The sequence below is a fragment of the Olea europaea genome, chromosome 12, assembly GCF_002742605.1.
Source record: "Olea europaea var. sylvestris chromosome 12, O_europaea_v1, whole genome shotgun sequence".
NCBI classification, from domain to species: Eukaryota; Viridiplantae; Streptophyta; class Magnoliopsida; order Lamiales; family Oleaceae; genus Olea; species Olea europaea.
Window position 1 is genome coordinate 9,963,100 of NC_036248.1, and position 23,805 is coordinate 9,986,904.

Sequence of the window (23,805 nt, forward strand, 5' to 3'; positions counted from 1 at the left end):
AGGCTTCATATGGAGTCTTTTTATCTAAGGATTTTGTTGGCAATCGGTTAAGTAAATACACAGCAGTATTTACAGCTTCTGCCCAAAATTCCTTAGGTATATTCTTCTCAAATATCAAACACCTGGCCATCTCCATAATCGTTCTATTTTTCCTTTCACAAACACCATTTTGCTGGGGAGAATAATGTATAGTTAACTGATGTTTGATCCCCGTATCTTCACAGAATTTGTCAAACTGGCCACAGCAATACTCTGTTCCATTGTCTGATCTGATGGACTTTATCTTGCTGTTGCATTCAGTTTCTATCCAATTTTTAAACCTCCTAAACACACCTGCTACTTCAGATTTCATTCTCAAAAAATATACCCAGCACATTCTTGACATATCATCTATAAAAAGGATGAAATATCTGTTGCCATTCATGGTTGAGGTTCTCATAGGTCCACAAACATCTGAGTGCACCAATTCAAGTTTCTTTGTTGCCCTTCTTGCTTGATTTTTTGGAAATGGTAATCTAGTTTGCTTTCCATATTGACATGCATCACACACACAATCATTATTGCAAATCTCAGGCATATTTTCTACAAGCTTCGAATCATGCAAATACTTAAGTGATGCATAGCTAGCATGTCCAAATCTTTTGTGCCATAAAGATGATTCAATTACTGTGGTTGTTAGTGCTTGATCACTGACATTTTTCCACTCCAATGGAAAACTCCTATGTCTCATTCCTACTTTCATGACTTCCTGATTTTGTGGATCAAATATGGTGCATCTATTATCCTTGAATATAAGTGTATAGTCTTTTTCAATCAATTGACTAACACTAATCAAATTCTGATCAATATTAGGCACATATAAAACATCTGATATGAGCTTGGTACCTGATGAAGTCTGTACTGCAATTTCTCCAGCACCTTTTACCTCAACAAACTCACCATTTCCAACTTTAACTTTTGACGTGAGTTTGTCATCCATCTTGGTAAAGATGCTTAAGTTGGATGTCATATGGTGAGTGCATCCACTGTCAAGCAGCCAAGCTTCATCATTGCTGCTGACATTTGAATTTGTTGCTGTGAACAGATGTTCTTCCTGTTGGTTTTCTCGATTTTCAGCAAGTTGAGCTTGCTGCTGGTCCGGTTTCTCCTTCTTACTTTTACATACCTTTTCAATGTGACCAAATTGTTTGCAAGCCCTACATTGTACTCCAGGCCTGAACCAACACCATTTAGGTGAATGTCCTATCTTTTTACAATGAGGACATGGTGGATACTTCTTTCTTTCAACAGGATTCTTGCTGCATTCAGCACCCTTCTTCTCATTAAATGGTTTCTTCATCCCATAACTAGTTTGTGCTTTGTATTTTCCTTTAGCAACCAAGGCTCCCTCGACTTGCTCTTCTTGTCTGATCAATCTTCTTTGCTCTGTGGCTTGAAGAGCATTGACAAGCTCAGACAAAGACATACTAGCCAGGTCCCTCGAATCTTCGAGTGAGGAGATCTTGGCTTCAAATTTTTCGGGCAAGCTGATCAAGACCTTCTCTACTACTCTCCTGTCTGGCAAGTCATTACTTAGCAACCTAATTTGGTTAACTATCTTCATCAGTCTATCAGTAAATTCTTTGACAATTTCTGATTCCTTCATCTTCAGAGTTTCAAACTCCCTTCTTAGGTTCAGCACTTGCATCTGTCTTGTCCTTTCATTGCCTCAAAATTCCTCCCTTAGCCTATCCCAGGCTTCTTTTGCAGATTCACAAGTTATAATCCTTGTGAAAATGGCATCTGAGACAGCAGATTGTATACAAGAAAGAGCCTTAAATTTCTTAGCAATCTCCTCACTATGTTGCTTCAGCTGTGCAATTGTGGGATTTGCTCTAAGTGGTGGAGGTTCAGTGCCATTTTCTGTGATTTCCCATAAATCATAAGCTCTCAAATATGCTTTCATCTTTGCAGCCCAGAAATCATAGTTTTCTCCAGCAAATATTGAAGGCAGAGGAGCTGTGAAACCACCAGAGGCCATTACTCACACTCACCAGTTTATATGTGGTTATTTTCTGATTTTCTCACCTGTGTCTGCCCTTCCTTTCTTCGTGTTCTAAGGCCAAAGTGGCTCTGATACCACTGATGGAATAATGTCAACAAAGTGGAAGAGAAAGACTTGTATTTAGGATGAAAAATAACCAGCTACAGCACAGTTCGACTGGTTCCAAACATATATATATTACAATAGTTTTCTACCATGTTTCTAGTCAACAACTACCACCTAACAACACCTTACCTGTTGACTGAAATCACCATACTCTGATGGACATTTTAATACACAAAAATAACCATACTATGTACTGATTTAATACATATAATTAATACAAAATATGACAGCAAAAGTGGCACACAATCATCAACAGCACAGCATTTTCAGTAGCTTTTCTATCATTTTCCATACAATAAGTGCCCATACCAATTACAGGTATGGTTCTGCCATTGTTCAATCTCACTTGATTGCTTCTCATTTCTGCTCTCTCTCTCTCTCTCTCTCTCTCTCTCTCTCTCTCTCTATATATATATATATATATATATATGTGTGTGTGTGTGTGTGTGTGTGTGTGTGTGTGTGTGTGTGTACACAATGCATTAGACAAATCCACAAGCTGGTTCATGTACGGATATTCTTGCCTAAAAGCCAACCTTAAACTAAACTAATAACTGTTCCTTACAACATTTTCAGCAACAAATATTCCTCGACTCCAGCAGCAGCTTGTATTCAGCTGTAGATAAAGACAGAATCTGGATTAAAGTAAGCAAGACAGAATTAGAAAACACAACCAAGATTTGTTTTCATGAATTTGGATCAAACTATATGAACCTCAACTACTATAGTCCATGTTAATGGCCTATCTTTCTCTCTTCTCACATGTTCTATTAAAAATAAATCGTTCATGAACAGGAGCTTCTTTAAAAATTAGATAAAATGCCCATATTGATTTGAATTATAATAAATTCCACATTCTTAAAAGCGGGTTTGACATGCAAAATATGATGTTAATTGACTAAGCTTTTAATAAGTACTTCCAAAGTCTCCATTTTAAACATTAAACTTGATCTGATGCTCGTAAGACTAAGATTCATTACACTGGACAACCACACTGTTAGCTAATACAGTATAGCATCCCTTGAGAACACACCATGAGTCACAAGCTATATCTAATTGTCTGCTAGTGTTCAATCATACGACGAGATCAGGCTTCTGAAACATAAGCAAGCACTTTGCATAAATTTAGTATTACCTGACAGATATGATAGGAAAAGTATAATCCTCACCAGTTAAATGGAATCACTTGATTTGCTTATTTGCAACTGTTCTCAGCACAGTAGATCCACCGTCCGCATTTTGTTCGGAAAAGAACGTTTGCACTGTTATACATGCCTTCCTTCAAAGAAATAACAATAAACTGCAGCATAAACAAAAGTAAGTTAATAAGAGATGCTATTCTGATTTTAAATGGTTGATTAACAATGACATTCACAATCTTCTTGATTCCAATAGCTTTCTTGAATGATTTACTGATACCAGTTCAGATATCACTATTACTTCTCTTTATGCTTCTGCTGTTATTATTTAGTTTGGAGAATATACCCCTGCTTCTGTTTAATACAGTGAAATCATTTATGGTAGCAGAAGACGCAGCCCTGCTGCAGTTAATTGCATATATAGAATAATGCTATGAATGAAAAAAAAAAAAAAAAAAAAAAAGGGATTAGGACGGCATGGAAATTAATGAACCTGAGAATGTGGAAAGTGAGTTCTGATCATCCTCCCAAATCCCAATGTTCTGCATATGACTTAGATCAAGAGCTGCGTCAACCTGCCAGATAATTTCTATAAGATGAGCTTGGATGTTCGTTTTTGTCTTCATCATTGCATTGGACATAATATCAGTGATATTTGAAAAGAGTGAACCCGATTTTTTTACTTCATAAGAAATACCTAAAAATTGCTAAAAAATTGATGAAATTTGGTGGGAACGTCGTGAAGGATTAATACAACAAACACAGTATTTATAGACAACTTTTACAAGCCCGCAGTCATGCCATAACAATATTCGGAGGCAGGCTGGCCTATCACTTGATTCACTCAAGCGTGTATCTGAACTTCAAAGAGGGGGGGTGAAGCATGGCAATGGAGATGGTAAGACAAAGAACCCCTAGGTGTTACCTTTCGCGCAATAGACGCTGATTTGGACTCCCGATAGATAAGAGAAATCAGAAATAGAACGCCCTTGTTGACGATCCTTTACTAAGAGAAGAAAAAAAAGAGAAGGAGAAAAAAGAAGAGATTTTTTTAGGCCAAGAAGTTGATAGGTTCTATAGGAACTAAACGATCTTATTTGGTTAAATACCTAGCGACAAACAAACAATAATGAAGAAATGAAAAATAGAAAATAAGTCAAAGGGTCGAGAAACTCAACGCCACTATTCTTGAACAACTTGGAGCCGGGCCTTCTTTTTGCACTATTACGGATATGAAAATAATGGTCAAAGGGATCAAATAGGAAATGATACTCTAAATCATAGAACTATAATGAAATATACGATCAACCAACCCCAAGATATTATTATGACGAAGGATGAACAAAAATCTAGAACTCTGATTCAAAATTCTCTCGACTCATCCCCTCATGACTCATACTCCTTTAGGTTCTTTAAATTTTGTGGGTGGCGTAGCTACCGACCATTTCTATATTTTTCGATGGCCTGGAAGGGACAAAAGAAAGATCTTGTTGTTTCGCTCCTTTAGTTTCTTTTTAATTACTACTGCTTTTTAGCATCGATCGTTATCCAGGCCTCAATATCGACTTTTCGTCTAAGATCAAAATTGATAATTTTCCAATCCAAATAAAATCAAATGGGTATACCTGGACCAATACATGATTTTCTTTTAGTCTTTCTGGGATTTCCGCCCGACTCTTTGGTCTTAAGAACGTTGGTCACAAAATAGATGAAAAAAATCAAAAAAATGGATTTTTGTTCAAGAATGAAATCTTATTGGAACTGTCCCCACGTGGTAGAACCTCAAGGAATATAAAGTTTTCATGAGGTTGATCTTGAGTTGCTATCTAAGCCCGTAGGAACTATGAGATCACCCCAAGGGCGCCTTTGACATCCAGGGATCAGCGCCTAGTATCCATCGTTTACGGCTAGGACTACTGGGGTATCTAATCCCATTCGCTCCCCTAGGAATAAAATATGTCATCTGCATTAGGTACAACAAGACAAATTGTACTACAGACTACAGTTCTATAGTCCATAAACACAAAATATTTGGATAACTTCTAATTATAAATGCTCAATCATCGAACTAAGCAGGTTCTTTTTTTCTTTTTCTTTTATTTTTACTTTTGGCTAGAGTGAGTAACTGATCTTACCAGGAAAAGAAAAATCTAATTGAGTTACGAATTCAACCATGCTTAAGGAAGAACAAAATAACGAAATGAAAATAGATATTTGAAGTACCTCATCCAATATATAAAGTGGAGCTGGTTTGAAGAGAAGCAATGCCACGATTAGAAAGAGTGTTGCACCAGAGATCTTTGCAATCCATTAAGATCTGATAAGGACTGTTTCCAAACACCTACAAATGCAACACGAACCTCCAGACCATCAAGGAAACTGCACCCTTCCGGAGGTTCCAGTTTTACTATTGTACCAGGTAACAAAGTAGAAAAGATGTATCCAAAATCTCCGAATAAATTAGTTCACTAGCAAGCAAAGTAACAATCTGAAGAGTTAGTAGATAAAGCGCCACAAAAAATTCTGGAAGCAAAATTAGATACTACCTTTTTACTTCAGCCAATAAATGATGAACAGACGAGCTATAATGAAACATTGCACTCACTTGTTTACTTTCAACCAAGTAACTTTAAGGGTTTCCTCCTCCTCTTCAATCATCAACTTGATTTTTCACTTGTCATTCTAGAACAAGAACTTCAAATAAATAACAAGCACCCGAGTGTCAAAACATGTTAATGAATAAACAGTACTACCTTAATAATGTTCTTTTTGGATATCAAATCATTGTGCGCATCTTCAGCTTTCTCAAACATGACCACAACTTTCTTATTTACCCTTTTCTCAAGGCTACAACAGGAAAAGAGGCAAAACGCCAGAATAAATAATTTTTGTTCATAGGATTGTTTATAAAATGTGGCTTGGTCTACTGCTGTAATTTAGCAGTGTTGAATATTTTGTTGAGTAGTAAACTTGATTTTTGGACTAAATAATATGAGTTTAAGGATTTTGCTTATAGGCCCAAATCAATTAAAAGGCCCAACATGCATAGCATCTCTAGAAGCATTATCTAGAAAAATCTATATAAATATCTACTGGAAAAATCTATATAAATATCTAAGTAGGATATGTGGTTTTATAAAGAATATCTAGAGAATTTTAGGAAAATATTTTGATGTGTGGTCTAGGTGTCTCTAGAAAATGTGTGGACTAGAATCTTTTTGTAAACACTATATAAAGGGATAGTGCCCTCCATTTTGTAACAAGTCAAAAAGTGTGTAAAGTCTTGAATTTGAGAAATACAAATTTCCTTTTTTCACTCACTTCTTCCTATTAGTGTTGTCCTCTTAAAAGCCTTAGCCAATCCAAGTTAGTAAACCCATCTTTCTTCCAACAAACTGGTATCAGAGTCCCAAGGTTCTTGTGAAAAATGGTAAGTGAGATGATTCCTTTTCTAGTCCCCCAACTCAACAAGGATAACTACGACAATTGGAGCATAAGGATGAAAGCATTGCTCGGATCGCAAGATGCATGGGAGATCGTAGAGAAAGGCTACACGGAGCCACAAGACGAGGTTCCTCTATCCCAAGCACAAAGCGGTAGTTTGAAGGATGCAAGGAAGAAGGACAAGAAGGCGCTCACCCTCATCTATCAAGCCTTAGATGAAGGCATGTTCGAGAAAGGAGCTTGTGCTACTACGAGTAAGGAAGCATAGGAGATCTTGCAAAACTCCCACAAAGGAGTTGACAAGGTGAAAAACGTTCGACTTCAAACATTTCGAGGTAAGTTTGAAGCTTTACATATGAAAGAATCGGAATCAATTTCTGATTAATTCTCTAGAGTATTGGCTATTGTGAATCAATTAAAAAGGAATGGAGAAAAGTTGAACGACACTCGAGTAATTGAGAAGATACTCAGGTCTTTAGATTCTAAATTTGACTACATAGTTGTAGCCATTGAGGAATCTAAAGATCTAGATAGTATGAGTGTCGATCAACTCATGAGATCTTTACAAGCCTATGAGGAAAGACTAAGGAAGAAGGTGAAAGAAGAGCCATTAGAGACTAAGGAAGAAGGTGAAAGAAGAGCCATTAGAGCAAGCTCTTCAAACAAAGCTCACTTTGAACGAGGGTGAAAGAAGGTTCAATAGTAGAAGAAGCCAAAGAGGAAGAGGACGATGCCAAGATCGAGGAAGAATTGCATTCTATAAGGAGGAAAGAAGACAAAGTTCATTTTCTACCAGAGGTCGCGGAAGAAAAAAATGTACGAGGCAAAATGAAGGACCAAGGTATGACAAATCTCAAATTAAATGTTACAATTGTCAAAAACTTGGTCATTATGCTTCAAAATGTAGAAATATTACTAACCAAGTTGAGGAGAAAGCCAACTACGCTTGTTGGGAAAGTGAAGTAGATCCTGCACTACTGTTGGCTTACAAAGGTGAAGAGAGCAGAGAAAAGAATACTTGGTATTTGGATACAAGAGCAAGCAACCATATGTGTGGAAGAAAAAACATGTTTGGTGGAGCTTGATGAATCAGTAAGCAGCAACATTATCTTTGGAGATGAATCTAAGATCCCAGTGAAAGGAAAAGGTAAAATCTTGATCCGCTTGAAAAATGGTACCATCAATTTATCTCAAATGTCTATTATGTGCCCAATATGAAAATAACATTTTAAGTTTGGGACAACTCTTAGAGAAGGGCTATGATATTCATTTGAAAGATCATAGTCTTTCAATAAGAAATCAAAGAGAAAATTTGATTGCCAAAGTCCCTATGATAAGAAATAGAATGTTTGCATTAAGCATTCAAAATGATGTCGCTAAATGCTTAAAAGCTTGTTTTAAAGATTTATCTTGGCTTTGGCACTTGAGATTTGGGCATCTTAATTTTGGAGGCTTAAAGTTGTTGAGTAAGAAGAAAATGGTGAAATGTTTGCCTCCAATAAATCATGCGGATCAATTATGTGAAGGATGCTTACTTGGAAAGCATTCGAGGAAAAGTTTTCCAAAAGAAGCTTCTGCAAGAGCTAAGAAGCCGTTAGAACTTATACACTCCGATGTTTGTGGCCAATCAATCCAAGCTCTCTCGGTAAGAGCAATTATTTTGTTCTTTTTATTGATGATTTCAGTAGAAAGAATTGGGTCTATTTTCTCAAACAAAAATTGGAAGTTTTTGAAACTTTTAAGAAGTTTAAAGCTCTTGTTGAAAAAGAAAGCGGATGTAGTATAAAAGCCTTGAGATCGGATAGAGGAGGAGAGTTCACCTCCAAAAAGTTTGAGAAATATTGTGAGGAGAATGGAATTCGTCGCCCATTGACAGTTCCATACTCTCCACAACAAAATAGAGTAGCCGAAAGAAAGAACAGATCCATTCTTAACATGGCCTGCTGCATGCTCAAAAGTAAGAGATTGCCCAAAGAACTTTGGGCTGAAGCTGTTAATTGCGCCGTGTATCTATCTAATCGATCGCCTTCTAGAAGTGTGTGGAATAAGACACCACAAGAAGCATGGAGTGGAAGAAAGCCCAGCATCTCTCACTTACGAGTATTTGGGAGCATTACATATGCTCATGTGCCAGATAAAAAATGATCCAAGCTAGATGATAGGAGTGAAAGGTATGTTTTTATCGGTTATCACTCTCGCTCTAAAGGCTACAAGTTGTATAATCCAAGCAATGAGAAGATCACCATAAGTAGAGATGTCGAGTTTGATGAAGAAGGAGCTTGGGATTGGGGTGTCCACGAAGAAGACTATGACTTCTTACCATTCTTTGATGAAAAAGAACAAGAGAATGGAGAGCAGCAAGAGATTATCAGTCCACCTCTATCACCTACTCATGGAGATGCTTCTTCATCATCTTCACAAGGAGAAAGTTCAAGCGAAAGGACACCACGGATGAGGAGCCTACAAGAGCTATATGAGGTAACCGAAAATCAAAATGATCTCACACTTTTTTGTCTTTTTGCCGATTGTGAACCAATACGGTATGAAGAAGTGGCGCAAAATAAAAGATGGAGAGATGTTATAGATGAAGAGATTAAGGCTATAGAGAAAAATGACACGTGGAAGCTGACAACTCTTCCCAAAGGAAAGAGAGCAATCGGAGTTAAGTGGGTGTACAAGGCAAAGAAGAACGCTAAAGGAGACGTAGAAAGATACAAAGCAAGATTGGTTGCCAAAGGCTACAACCAACAGTCGGGAATTGATTATGAAGAGGTATTTGCTCCTGTTGCTCGTTTAGAAACCATAAGATTAATTATCTCTCTTGCAGTGCAAAATAAGTGAAAGATATTTCAAATGGACGTGAAATCAGCTTTTCTAAATGGTTATCTCAAAGAAGAAATCTATGTGGAGCAACCAATGGGCTATAAAGTAAAAGGACATAAAGGTAAAGTCTTGAAACTAAAAAAGGCTTTATATGGGTTGAAACAGGCTCCGAGGGCATGGAATAGTAGAATTGACAAGTATTTTCTAGAAAATGACTTTACAAAATGCCCTCACGAGTATGCCCTTTATACAAAGGTAAATGAGAAAGAAGATATTTTGCTTGTTTGTTTGTATGTAGATGATCTTATATTCATAGGAAATAATCAAAGTACGATAAGTGAATTTAAGAAGGTCATGGCTCAAGAATTTGAGATGACGGATATTGGCCTCATGGCCTACTATCTTGGGATAGAGGTAAAGCAAATAGAGGACTGCATTTTCATCTCACAAGAAGGATATGCGAAAGAAATTCTAAAAAAATTCAATATGGATGACTGTAAGCCCGTATGCACTCCCGTCGAATGTGAAATCAAGTTGTCGAAGAATGATGAAGGTGAAAAAGTAAATCCAACACTTTTTAAGAGTCTTGTTGGAAGTCTAAGATATTTGACGTGCACAAGACCAGATATCCTTTTTGGAGTTGGATTCATTAATCGCTATATGGAGACACTTACCATGACCCACATGAAAACTGCAAAGAGAATTCTTCGCTACATCAAAGGTACGCTTGATTATGGCTTAATCTATTCATCATCTAATGAGTTCAAACTTGTTGGATATAGTGACAACGATTAGGCCGGAGATAGTGATGATAGAAAGAGTATGACTGGATATGTGTTTTACTTGGATGACACAGCTTTCACTTGGAGCTCAAAGAAGCAATCGATCGTAGCACTATCTACATGTGAAGCTGAATATGTTGCAGCTACATCCAGTGTCTGCCATGCGATTTGGCTTAGAAACTTGTTGAAGATGCTTGGAGTATCACAAGAAGAGCCAATCGAAATCCATGTTGATAACAAATCGGTTTTGGCATGCAAAGAACCCAATATTCCATGATAGAAGCAGGCATATTGATACAAGATATCACTTCATAAGAGAAAGCATTGCAAAGAAAGAAGTGCATCTGAAATATGTAACCTCCCAGGAGCAGATCGCCGACATTCTCACTAAGCTACTCAAGCATGATGTGTTTCGCAAGTTAAGAACTCTACTTGGAGTAGCAAAATCAAGTTTAAAGGGGGATGTTGAGTAGTAAACTTGATTTTTGGACTAAATAATAGGGCTTAAGGATTTTGCTTAAGGCCCAAATCAATTAAAAGGCCCAACATGCATAGCATTTCTAGAAGCATTATCTAGAAAAATCTATATAAATATCTACTAGAAAAATCTATATAAATATCTAAGTAAGATATGTGGTTTTATAAAGAATATCTAGAGAATTCTAGGAAAATATCTTGATGTGTGGTCTAAGTGTCTTTAAAAAATGTGTGGACTAGAATCTTCTTGCAAACACTATATAAAGGGGTAGTGCCCTCCATTTTGTAACAAGCTAAAAAGTGTGTAAAGTCTTGAATTTGAGAAATACAAGTTTCCTTTTTTCACTTCATTCTTCCTATTAGTGTTGTCCTCTTAAAAGCCTTAGCTAATCCAAGTTAGTAAACCCATCTTTCCTCCAACATATTTCAGAATATTGGAGCAGATTTATTGGTTATTTGTTGCCATATAACACGTTTTCTTTTATGGTTATTATATATTTTATTTCCTTACTTATAGACTTAACATATAAGAGACTTTTTAGCCCTATAAAAGGGTGATTGTATTCTGGTCAAATATATAGAAAATACTGCAGTGTTTATGGTTTCTTTATTCTGCCGTTCTTCCCAGTAATATGGTATCAGAGCTAGGGGTTAATTGAGCCGCCAGGATGAATGAAACGACCATGACTGGTGCACCAGTGATGAGGATTCGAAGACCTCAACGGGGACCTCCGAACCTGTCTCTACAAGTGCACCCACTACAAATAATCCTCTTCCCATTACCGCTCTCTCTAAAAGTGCCTCTCTTCAACTTACCACCACCCTGTTGAATGGCAGAAACTTTTTCCAATGGTCCCGATCTGCTCTTATGGTTATCCGTGGTCGTGGTCGTGGTCGCCTGGGATACGTGACAGGTACAACAATAGAACCAGATGAAAGTGACCCTGCATATACTACCCGGGACGCCCAAAATTCCATGGTAATGGCTTAGATTGTTAATTCAATGGAAGAAGAAATTAGAGAGTCCTACCTATATTACTCAACAGCCAAGAAGCTTTGGGATGTTCTAACTGTGGCATACTCAGACTTGGAAAACTCGGCCCAATTGTTCGAACTTTGAAATAAAGCACGTAATTTATGCCAAGGAGATCTCGAGGTCACTTACTACTATAACTCTCTGCAGAAGCTATGGCAAGAGATTGATATGTTTGTTCAGATTAACTGTGATACTCCAAAAGATGCCGAAAAATATAAAAAGCAGGTGGAGAATTAGAAAATATACGACTTCTTAGCTAGGTTAGTACTGGAATTGGATGAAGTGAGAGGCAGGTTTCTGGGCATCAAACCAACCCCAGCAATTGATGAAATTTTTGCAGAAGTACGTTGTGAAGCTAACAGAAAATGGGTTATGCTTGGAAATACAAAGGTGAATTCTGTGGAAAATTCAGCACTTGTGGTTCGAGGCTATGATTTGACTCGTGCAACCAAAAAGAATAATTCTTGGTGTGAACACTGCAAGAGAAGCAATCATTCTGGAGATCGATGCTGGGTTTTGAATGGGAGACCACCAAATAGAAGGCAGGCGATGCGTAATGATGGTCGACCGAATCAAACCAGCGCGAAGAGAAGCTGGCACGCAATTTCTCTGGTTTCCAAAGCACTATAGAGCAACCGGCGGCCACTACCCAGTCTGACAAAGTTTCTCTCTCTCTCTCTCTTATGAAGGCTCAACGGGAGCAGTTATACCGATTGATTACACCCACAGCTCTGTCTTCCAATTTATTGGCTGAAAAAGTTTGACTCGGGAGCTACGGACCACATGACAGGTTGTAAGAAATTATTTCACTCATACTCACCATGTTCGGGAAACTATAAAGTAAAAATAGCAGATGGGTCGCTTTCACCAGCTACTGGAATTGGGACTGTTAAACTTAGTCCGCATATTGAATTAAATTCTGTTTTGCATGTCCCAAGCCTTTCTTGCAATCTCCTTTCCATTAGTAAATTAACTAAAGATTTGCATTGCAGCCTGAACTTTATTGAGTCCTTGTGTATTTTTCAAGACCTGACTTCGAAGAAGAGGATTGGCAATGCTAAAGAACATGAGGGACTATACTATTTCCTGGAAGATGCCTGCTCGAATAAACAAGCTCAAAGTGCAAGCTGTGAATCTATCTCTAGAGAACAAGAAATAATGTTGTGGCATCGTCATCTAGGTCACCCCAGTTTTTTATACCTTAAACATTTATTTCCGTCGTTGTTTCAGAAGAAAGATATATTCCAATGTGATATTTGTCAATTAGCCAAACATTCGCGTTCTTCATTCCCGTCTCACGAATATAAATCTTCATCGCCGTTTAATCTAATACATAGTGATTTATGGGGTCCTTCTAGGATTAAAAATATTATGGGAAAACGTTGGTTCCTAACTTTTACAGATGATCATACTAGGGTATGCTGGGTTTACTTGTTAACAGATAAGTCTGAAACTGCACAAACCTTTATAAATTTTTACTCTATGATTGAAACTCAATTTGATACAAAGATAAAAATATTGCGAACTAATAATGGGCGAGAGTACTTCAATCAAGTTTTGGGAAATTTCCTCAATAACAAAGGTATTTTACATCAAAGTTCTTGTATTATTACTCCCCAGCAAAATGGTATTGCCAAAAGAAAAAATCGTCACCTCTTAGAAATTGCTAGAGCTCTCATGTTTACTAGCCATGTTCCAAAAACTTTTTGGGAGGATGCGATTCTTACTGCTTGCTATATTATAAATAGAATGCCCACTAGGATACATAACTTCAAGACTCCATTAACAGTTCTGTCAAATGCATACCCACACCTCCGATCCATCCTTTCTATACCCCTAAGAGTGTCTTGGTTGTACCGTTTTCACCCATGTCCATGACCATGACCATGAACGCACCAAATTAGACCCTAAAGCCCGAAAGTGTGTGTTCTTAGGCTACTCTCCAACTTAAAAGGGTTATAGGTGTTACTTCCCGGTCACTCGTAAATATTATATATATCTATGGATGTCACTTTTTTTTAGTCTCTTCCTTACTTTCCCCAAAATTTCCCTCAAGGAGAGGAAAACAGTAATGATGGAAATTTTTGGGAAACTACATCACAATTACCTATGTCACTCACTGAACAATCTACCATCTCGATACCAATACCATCTCCTCCCATATCAAACCAACCTTCCTCCACTACTCTTTCCCCATAGCCTCAACTTGTTGATACTCTTGTTCAACTGAATTTAGTGGAGGTGGGGAGATAAACAACTTGCAGAAACACATGAGCTACATGTTTATTCAAAGAGGAAAAATCCTAAAATTATGGACCATCTCACAGTTCAACAGCAGAACTATGAATCTGATCTGAACTCATATAATGTCTCTACTCTACAAAATGACTTAGATGTCCCTACAGCAGTCAGAAAGGGAGTCAGATCTTCTACGCAACATCCTATCTCCAATTTCATTGGATATAGTCACCTATCCAGATCAATTCAGGCCCTTGCCACGAATTTGTCATTAATTAAAATACCAAAGTCTATTCATAAAGCCCTGAGAATTCCAGAATGGAGAAAAACAGTTGAAGAAGAGATGGCAGCCTCGAATAAAAATAGAACATGGCAGATTGTAAAAAAACCTAAGGACAAGTCAACAGTTGGGTACAAATGGGTGTTCTTAGTAAAATACAAGTCAGATGGTTCAGTGGAATGCTATAAAGCTAGGTTGGTAGTTAGAGGATATTCTCAAACTTATAGAGTGGACTACCAGGAAACCTTTGCTCCAGTTGTAAAATTGAACACGGTGAGAGTTCTTTTGACATTAGCGGCAAATCTAGACTAGAAACTCCAACAACTAGATGTAAAAAATGCTTCTTTGAATGGCGACTTGGAAGAGGAAGTATATATGGAACTCCCTTCTAGGTTCGATGAAGGTAAAACCCAAGGAAAGGTTTGTAAATTAGAGAAATCCTTATATGGGTTGAAACAATCTCCACGAGCTTGGTTTGGTAGGTTCATGAAAGTTGTATGCCAACAAGGACATAAACTAGCTCAATCTGATCACACTATGTTCTACAGAAACTCATGCAGAAAAATTACTACACTAATAGTCTATGTGGATGATATAGTTCTAACAGGTGATAACCATGAATAATTGAAGAGACTGAAGAAGGCTCTTGCGACATAATTTGAGATCAAAGACTCAGGCCCCTTACGATATTTTCTTGGATTGGAAGTTGCAAGAAATAAAAATGGAATCTCCATTTCACAGATAAAGTATGTTTTGGATCTCTTGAGAGAAACGGGTATGTTAGGAAGTAAACTAACTAATGTTCCCATAAATCCCAATCACAAACTAGGGATTGTCCAGGAGGTACACTTGCCGATAAGGGAAGATATTAGGTAAGCTCATCTACTTGTCAAATGCTAGACCCGATATTGCTTTTGCAGTGAGTGTTGTAAGTCAATTCATGCATGCTCCATCTAAAGAGCACATGGAAGTTGTTCATCAAATCTTGAGATATCTAAAAGGGACACCTGTGCTTGGTCTTTTCTTCTGGAAGAATTCTAAGAGGTCGATTGAAGCGTTTACTGATGCTGACTGGGCAGGATCAGGGTGGATAGAAGATCTACAACTGGTTATTGTACATTTGTATGGGAAAATCTAGTCACCTGGAGGAGTAAGAAGCAACCAGTTGTGGCGAGAAGCAGTGCTAAAGCTGAATTCAGAGCTTTGGCCCATGGAACTTGTGAGATAATGTGGTTGAAGTTACTGCTAGAGGAACTTGGCATTCAGAGAGATCATCCTATGAAATTATATTATGATAATAAGATAGCCATTGCAATGTCACATAATCATGTTCATCATGATCGGACTAAATATGTTGAGGTTTGTTGAAATCTCGAGATGATTGGACCAAGATAAGGAATATTTGGAGTTGGTTTATTTTTAGAAATGATTTATTTTTATTTCCATAGTTGAAATATTGTAATCAATCTTCTAAATTGTAGATTTATTCTTTCCTTTCTTGTACTATAAGTAGAGGTCGTGAATTGTAAATCAATGAGAAGAAATATACAATTTTTCTCTTCATGGTATCAAAGCCATGAAATTATCCTAATCATGTCGGAAGCCAATAGCAGAGGATCCACAACCTCTGACTATTTCAATGGCAATTTTGAAACTACTTCTGCCATAAACTCGGCAGAAAATTCATCCTTCCAACTAACAGTTGAAAAACTGAATGGGAAGAACTTCCGTGAATGGGCTCAGTCAATCAAACTCATAATTGATGGAAAAGGAAAATTGGGTTACCTCACCGGTGAAACGACAAAACCAACCTCAACCAACACTGTCCTTCTTAAAAAATAGAGGTTAGAAAATTCCATGGTGACTGCTTGGTCAGTCAACTCGATGAAACCATCCATTGGAAAGACCTATCTCTTCCTACCAATGGCGAAGGACGTGTAGGATGCAGTAAAGGAGATATACTCAGATTTCGAAAATTCATCCCAAATCTTTGAAATCAAAACCAAACTTTGGCAAACAAGACAAGGGGAATGAGATGTTACCGAATACTACCTTGAGATGACAGCTTTGTGGTAGGAACTCGACTTGTGCTCTAAAGAGGAGTGGGAATGTTCAAAAGACAGCGCGCGGTTCAAGAAAAAATTGGAAAACGAGCAAGTCTTCGAGTTTTTATCAGGGTTGAATCAAGAACTTGATGATGTTAGAGGACGAATTCTTGATCGAAAACCCTTGTCGTCGACGAGGGAAGTATTTTCAGAGGTCCAACGCAAAGAAAATCGAAGGAAAATCATGCTGGAAACTACCGGTGGTGCATCGGACTCAGCTGGAATCGGGACGGAGAGCTCAGCCCTAGCGTCGAAATGGTTTGGGTCTTCCAGTCTTGGGCCATTAAATGATGGGCTTGGATTCAAAAAGAGTGGGCCTCAAATTTTTAATGAATTGGGTAAAACTTCAGGAGTCGGACCTGAAATCATGGGCCTTTATTCAAAAGGAGCAGCAAATGGGCTTGACCCAAGACAACAAAAAGGACTGCCCTGGTGTGAACATTGCCGTAAACCGGGACATAAAGAAGACACGTGCTAGGATTTGCACAGAAAACTGGTAAATTGGAAATCAAAACAAAACAAAAGTCGTGGATATCAAGCAGAAAAAACTAAGGAGTCGAGTGGCACTTTCAATCCTGAACAGATGGAGCAACTCTACAAATTGTTGTCCAGTTTTCACACATCAAGTCAAACCTCCACAAATAATCCGTCAAGCTCACTAGCTCATAGAGGTAACTTCTTGAGAGCCTTAAAATCCATCACATAGTCTAATACACCCTGGATCATTGACTTTGGAGCTTTTGATCACATGACTGATTCCTACCACCTATTTTCTTCATATTCCACGTGTGCGGGTAATCTCAAAGTTAAAATTGTTGATGGTTCCCTATCGACCGTAACAGGAAAATGGAGTATTAAAATTTCTAATTTTATAACTTTAGACTCAGTTCTTCATGTCCCTAATTTATCATGCAATTTGCTATCTATAAGCCTGTTAAAAAAAACTTCCAATTGTTCTGCTAAATTTTTTCCGTCTCATTGTGTCTTTCAGGACCTATCATCGGAGAAGACGATTGACAGTGCTAAGAAAAGTGAATGACTCTACTACTTTGAACAAGCTGATGTGAGTAAATAGTGTCAAGTTAAAATTCATGATTCTACGTCTATCCTTATAGATAGTAAAATTATGTTATGGCATTTTAGAATGTGACATCCTAACATTCAATACATGAAATGTGTACTCCCTTTTATTTTTTTGGATAAAAAGTCTGTTAACTTTCAATGTGAAGTCTTTGAACTTGCGAAACATCAGCACACATCTTTTCCAACATCTATATACAAACCGTCTAGACCTTTTACCATGATTCATAGTGATGTATGGGGCCCTTCACGAGTCTCGAACCGTACCCACACAAAGTGGTTTGTCACATTTATTGACGATCACACTCAAATTTGTTAGATCTACTTATTAAAAGAAAAATCCGATGTCTGCACAGTGTTTATAAATTTCCATTCCATGATCCAAACTCAATTTCAAACGCAAATTCAAATTTTACATACCAACAATGGCACTGAATACTTCAATCACATCCTGGGAGACTTTCTCCGAACACATGAAATAATTCATCAAAGTTCTTGTGTCGATACTCTCCAACAAAATGGGATTGCCGAACGTAAAAATAGACATCCCCTAGAAGTTGTTCGAGCCTTAATGTGTACAACAAATATGCCTAAACTGTTATGGGGAGATGCCATTCTCACATCTACCTATCTAATCAACCGAATGCCTAGCCATGCTATAAATTTCAAAACACCTCTCCAAAAATTTCAGAATTACTTCCCAACTTCTCGTCTCACTTTCGATCTAACCCTAAGAGTATTTGGGTGCACCGCATTCCTTCATGTTCACTCTCAACACAAAAGCAAACTTGAACCCCGAGCCATTAAATGTGTTTTGATTGGGTACTCTCCTACGCAAAAGGGCTAAATGTTATGACCCTTCAACAAAAAAATCTTTGTAAGCCTTGACGTCACTTTCTTCAAAAACACTCCATACTTTGAGAACACCTCTCTTCAGGGGGAGACCGTACATGAAGATCGGTTCTTTGATCTCAGTCTTAATCTTTTCCCCTCTGAACCTCTCTTACCTACTATACCATCCGATTCTAGTATGCCATTGACAGAAGGACACTTGAATCAAGGGAGAGATGTAGAAAAACAACAGGATAAGGAAATACTAGTTATTCAAGAAAGCCAAAATCAAAGTATAGGGAGAATCTCACCTCTAAAGCACCAAAAAAGTCAGAATCGATGGTAGCTCCAGATCCTCAGAAAATAGTGGAGACATCTGAACCTGACCTATCCATTGCCCTCAGAAAACAAACAAGGTCATGTACTCTACATCCTATTTCGAAATTCATGTCCTATAATACTTTATCTACAGGATTTCATGCATTTACAATTCAGTTAGACAATACAATTATTCCAAGAACTATTCAGGAAGCCTTGGAGATTCCAAATTGGATAGAAGCAGTATTGGAAGAAATGAAAGCATTAGAGAAAAATGAAACTTGGGTAGTGATGGACTTACCAAAAGGAAAGAAACCCATTGGCTACAAATGGGTTTTCATTGTGAAATACAGGTTGATGGGACAATAGAACGGTATAAAGCTCGATTGGTTGCTAAAGGCTATATACAAACCTATGGAATTGACTTTACAGAAACATTTGCACCTGTGGCAAAGTTGAATACAGTAACCCGTCACACATCAGACCTGACATCGCATTTGCTGTCAGTCTAGTAAGCCAACATATGCATGCTCCAAAAGAAAATCATCTAGAAGCTGTCTATAAGATACTCAAATACCTCAAGGGCTCCCCAGGAAGGGGACAACTATACAAAAAAGGTGAAAGGAAAGAAGTTGAGATTTTCACATATGCAGATTGGGCAGGATAGATAGATGACAAGAGGTCTACTACAGGTTACTGTACCTTTGTATGGGAAAATCTATTAACTTGGAGAAGCAAGAAACAGAATGTAGAAGCCAGAAATAGTGCTGAAGCTGAGTTCAGAGCTGTTGCACAATGAGTATGTGAAGGACTGTGGTTGAAGAAACTTTTGGAAGAATTACACATCACAATGAAGTTGCCAATCAAACTTTATTGCGATAATAAAGTAGCGATTAACATTTCCCTTAACCCAGTTCAGCATGATCGAACTAAACGTGTGGAGGTGGACAGACACTTTATTAAAGAAAAGGTCGAGGATGGAACTATCTGTATGACCTATGTTCCCACACAAGTACAAACTGCAGATATCTTTACCAAAGGACTGCCTAAACAACGATTCGATGATTTCATCTTCAAGTTAGATATGATCAACATTTATGATCCAACTTGAGGGGGAGTATTGAAATCTCGAGATGATTGGACCAAGATAAGGAATAATTGGAGTTGGTTTATTTTTAGAAATGATTTATTTTTATTCCATAGTTGAAATATTGTAATCAATCTTCTAGATTGTAGATTTATTTTTTCCTTTTATTTTTTCCTTTCTTGTACTATAAGTAGAGGTTGTGAATTGCAAATCAATAAGAAGAAATATACAATTTTTCTCTTCAAGGTAGACAGACATTTCATCAAAGAAAAAATAGAAAATGGGACAATAAGCATGGTGTATTTGCCTTCATCCGATCAGGTTGTAGACTTATTGACAAAGGGATTGTTTAAGCCAATATTGAGGAAATGGTGAACAAGCTGCGATTGTTTAATTTATACCATCCAATTTGAGGGGGAATGTTGAAAATTTCAGAATATTGGAGCAGATTTTTTGGTTATTTGTTGCCATATAACACATTTTCTTTTATGGTTATTATATATTTTATTTCCTTATTTATAGACTTAACATATAGAAGACTTTTTAGCACTATAAAAGGGTGATTGTATTCTGGTCAAATATATAGAAAATACTGCAGTGTTTATGGTCTCCTTTATTCTGCCGTTCTTCCCAGTAATAAACAGCCAGGACAAAGCATACAGCCTTAAAAAGCCTGCTAAATTCTCACCCAGATTGTTCAGCCTGCAGTTTTCCGAATTCTTCCCGAGCCTTACTAGGATCACGGGAACCAAAGTATAATCTGATCCAGCTCTCCCAAAAAGTTGTTTACCAGTTGCAATCCAGGGATGCTTCTCTATTAATTTTTCAACCATCAAAGCACAATCTTTTTGATCCATCTCCACACGTTTCACCTACACAGTAACAAAGAAATAAATAGAGGGGGTCCAGAGAAACAGGTACAAGATATATTAACAACTCACCTCTTTCTCCAATCTCTTCCTCTCAAGGTTTGTCTCGCTCATTCTATGCTGAAGCCCCTTCTGCTCCTTGACAATTCTAGTAATTTGTGAATCATGTTCCTTAATCTTCATCCTAGCTGAGTTGAGCTCAGATTGGGGCCTGATCATGATTATTTTTTAATGAAGAAACCTGCAAGAAAAAAGAAGGAAAATAATTCTTCATTCCCACTGTAAAGAAACATTATTTTATATAAGTGGATGTCAGTATATACTGGATGTACCTTGGTCTTGCAAGAATCCACTTCCAAAGTATGATCACTGGTGTGCTTATTCAAAGCATCCAACTGACTTTCCAGTGAAGCATGTTCTGTTTTTACTGCTTCCATTTCCATTATAAGCCTCTAGCTTTTACTCTCACGCACCTAGAAATATGGCCAACTTTGTAACTACGAAGTTTAAATCCAGAAGTATTTCGATCGACAAAGACATTTAAATGTCCATAAAATGTTTTATCCAGGTAATAGATTCCATGTAGAAACCGGAACATCTAATGCAAAATACTTAAAATGTACCGACATCGGCAAATCAAATCAACTTCACTTATCTATCAGAGAAAGAATAAGGAAGGGTCTGCAAAAACAAGGATGGGAAAAAATAGAAACGATAGAGTTGTATGGAAAGAATAAGAGTATCATATTATATATTTCAATGGAAGAAATGCCTATGGAGTAGCAAAAGTTAGTAGCTGTTAAAAATTATATTGTCCAAAGACATTAAAATAGGAGTGGAATCATAGTAATGTAATGCAGTTACACATAAAATGATGAAAAACTCAAGTTAGTATCATAAAATACTATATTTAAATAAGAAACGATTAAACAAACCAACTTCTGGGCAGCAAAAATTACGTATCCACTGTTCTAGCAAAATATTGGTCATAGGTGAGTCATACATAGCATTAATATTTTTGAAGAATCTTGGAGTTCCTTTTTACTGAACATGGAATATTTTAGGTCACAGAGGAAAGGAGCAATTCAATGACAATACGTCAATACCCATCATGAATAGCTCATTTAAAATCCCCCACCCTCCATTTTTCTGTACAAGGAGGTAAGAGGAATCAAATTTATAATGACAGATGCCATTAGCCATTTCAATTAGTCATTTTAAGAAACTATCAATTACTGAAACCTACTTAATAAAAAGTAACATATTGAAACCATTATAATAACCAGTGGCTCATTTCGGAGGTCAACTACAGAAAACCGACCTTGAGGTCCTTGGATGCTGACTGCATCTGACTTTTAATAGCCTTAATCTTCTTCTCTAACTCTTTAAGCCTGGTTTCCCGAATACCAGCATGAATACCAGCATGTTCATGGATTGACTTTTCAAGAAATGATATTTTAGCCACACAGTTTTGAAATAAAACTTTCTTTTCTTCAATGGCAGATTCTCGTGATATTACACAAAGCATATGCAATGTCCCAATACTTGTGAATTCAGACAAATCGTGCATCAAATGAACTTTGTACATAAAAATTGTTTTAAGTTTTTTTCCAATAATTTGATGAGTCCAAACGAGAATGTCAAATAGATAAAGAAGCACGTAATTCTTACCTGTGACTACCACCAGTCAAAAGCCGACTCGGCTGGAAAATGTCACCTTCGAGAGTCACACTTGGTCTTCCTATTTCTCTATTGAAGGCAACCTACATGTCAAACAATAGATTAAAACAAATTATACACAACGATAAAGAAAGAAATTTGTTGACGACATACATATTTGCAGTGGGACACATAATATTCACTTAGTAACACGTATATACAGAAGGTTTCTACGTGTTTTGTCTGTTAGAAAAATAAACATGCATTTAACCTATTTAATTTAGTTTCATGAATTTAGAAGTTTGAAGTACATGTATTATTAATTAATATGCACCTATTTAATTGTGGTTCATGTGTGCATGTATTATTAATTAATGTGTACCTAGTAAATTGTGGTGCATATAGTAGAATTAAATTGAGGGGATGAACTTATGTGATAGGAAGTCCTATAAATACCTATGTAATCTTGAGTTGAATGTAAGCCCACAATTGAATAGAAAATTATTTCATCCTCCTAAGTCCACTTCTATTTCCTACAAAGTGGTATCAGAGCCACAATACTAGAAACAATGGCAAATACCAACATGACCTCCTTCCAAGTTCCAAAACCGTCCAAAGAGAAATTTGATAATTGGTGCATCCGCATGAAGGCACTACTTGGTGCACATGATGCATGGGATATCGTGGAGAATGGTTATGAGGCTCCCACCAATCTAGCTGCTCTCATCTAAGTACAAAGGGATCTTTTACAAAACACTAAGAGGAAGGATCAAAAGGCCGTTTCTCTTATTCACCAAGCATTGGATGAGGCCACTTTTGAGAAGGTTTCTAATGCTACTACAGCAAAACAATTATGGGATATGTTTCAAGTTGCCTGCAAAGGAAAGGAGAAGGCAAATAAAGTTTGCCTCCAAAATCTACTAGGTGAATTTGAAGCTATTCAAATGAAGGAATCCAAAAAGGTGTCGAATTATATTTCAAGAGTGGTGACTGTTGCAAACCAAATGAAGAGGCTTGATGAAGATGTGTCTGATTTAAGGGTGATTGAGAAAATCCTTAGATCAGTTAATGAGAAATTTGATCATGTGGTCACTACCATTGAAGAATCGAAGGACTTGGAAGATATGACAATTGAAGAATTATGCGGATCATTGGAAGCATATGAAGAAAAGCTTAATCAAAGAAGGAAGGAGCCGTTGGAGCAGGTTTTACAATCAAAGCTCACATTGAAAAACAAGGAAAAAAAAAGGGAAATACAAGTTTCAAAGGATGAGGACGTGGACGAGGACGTGGACGAGGCTTTGGAAGAGGAGGAAGAGGTAACCATATTTCATTTCAACGTAGAGATGAAAATTATCAATCCAACTCAATAAGAGGACATGGCTGAGGAAGAGCAAGACCATATCAAAAGAGGTATGACAAGTCGCAAGTTAAATGTTATACTTGTCATCAATTTGGACATTATTCATGGGAATGTAAAAGTGGTGA

General features: G+C 37.2%; 1 pseudogene; it reads right to left on the minus strand.

Moving 5' to 3' along the window:
* Positions 1-2,696: 2,696 nt before the first annotated feature.
* The window catches only part of LOC111406560, a 42,210-nt pseudogene continuing 21,101 nt past the window's right edge, over positions 2,697-23,805 (minus strand).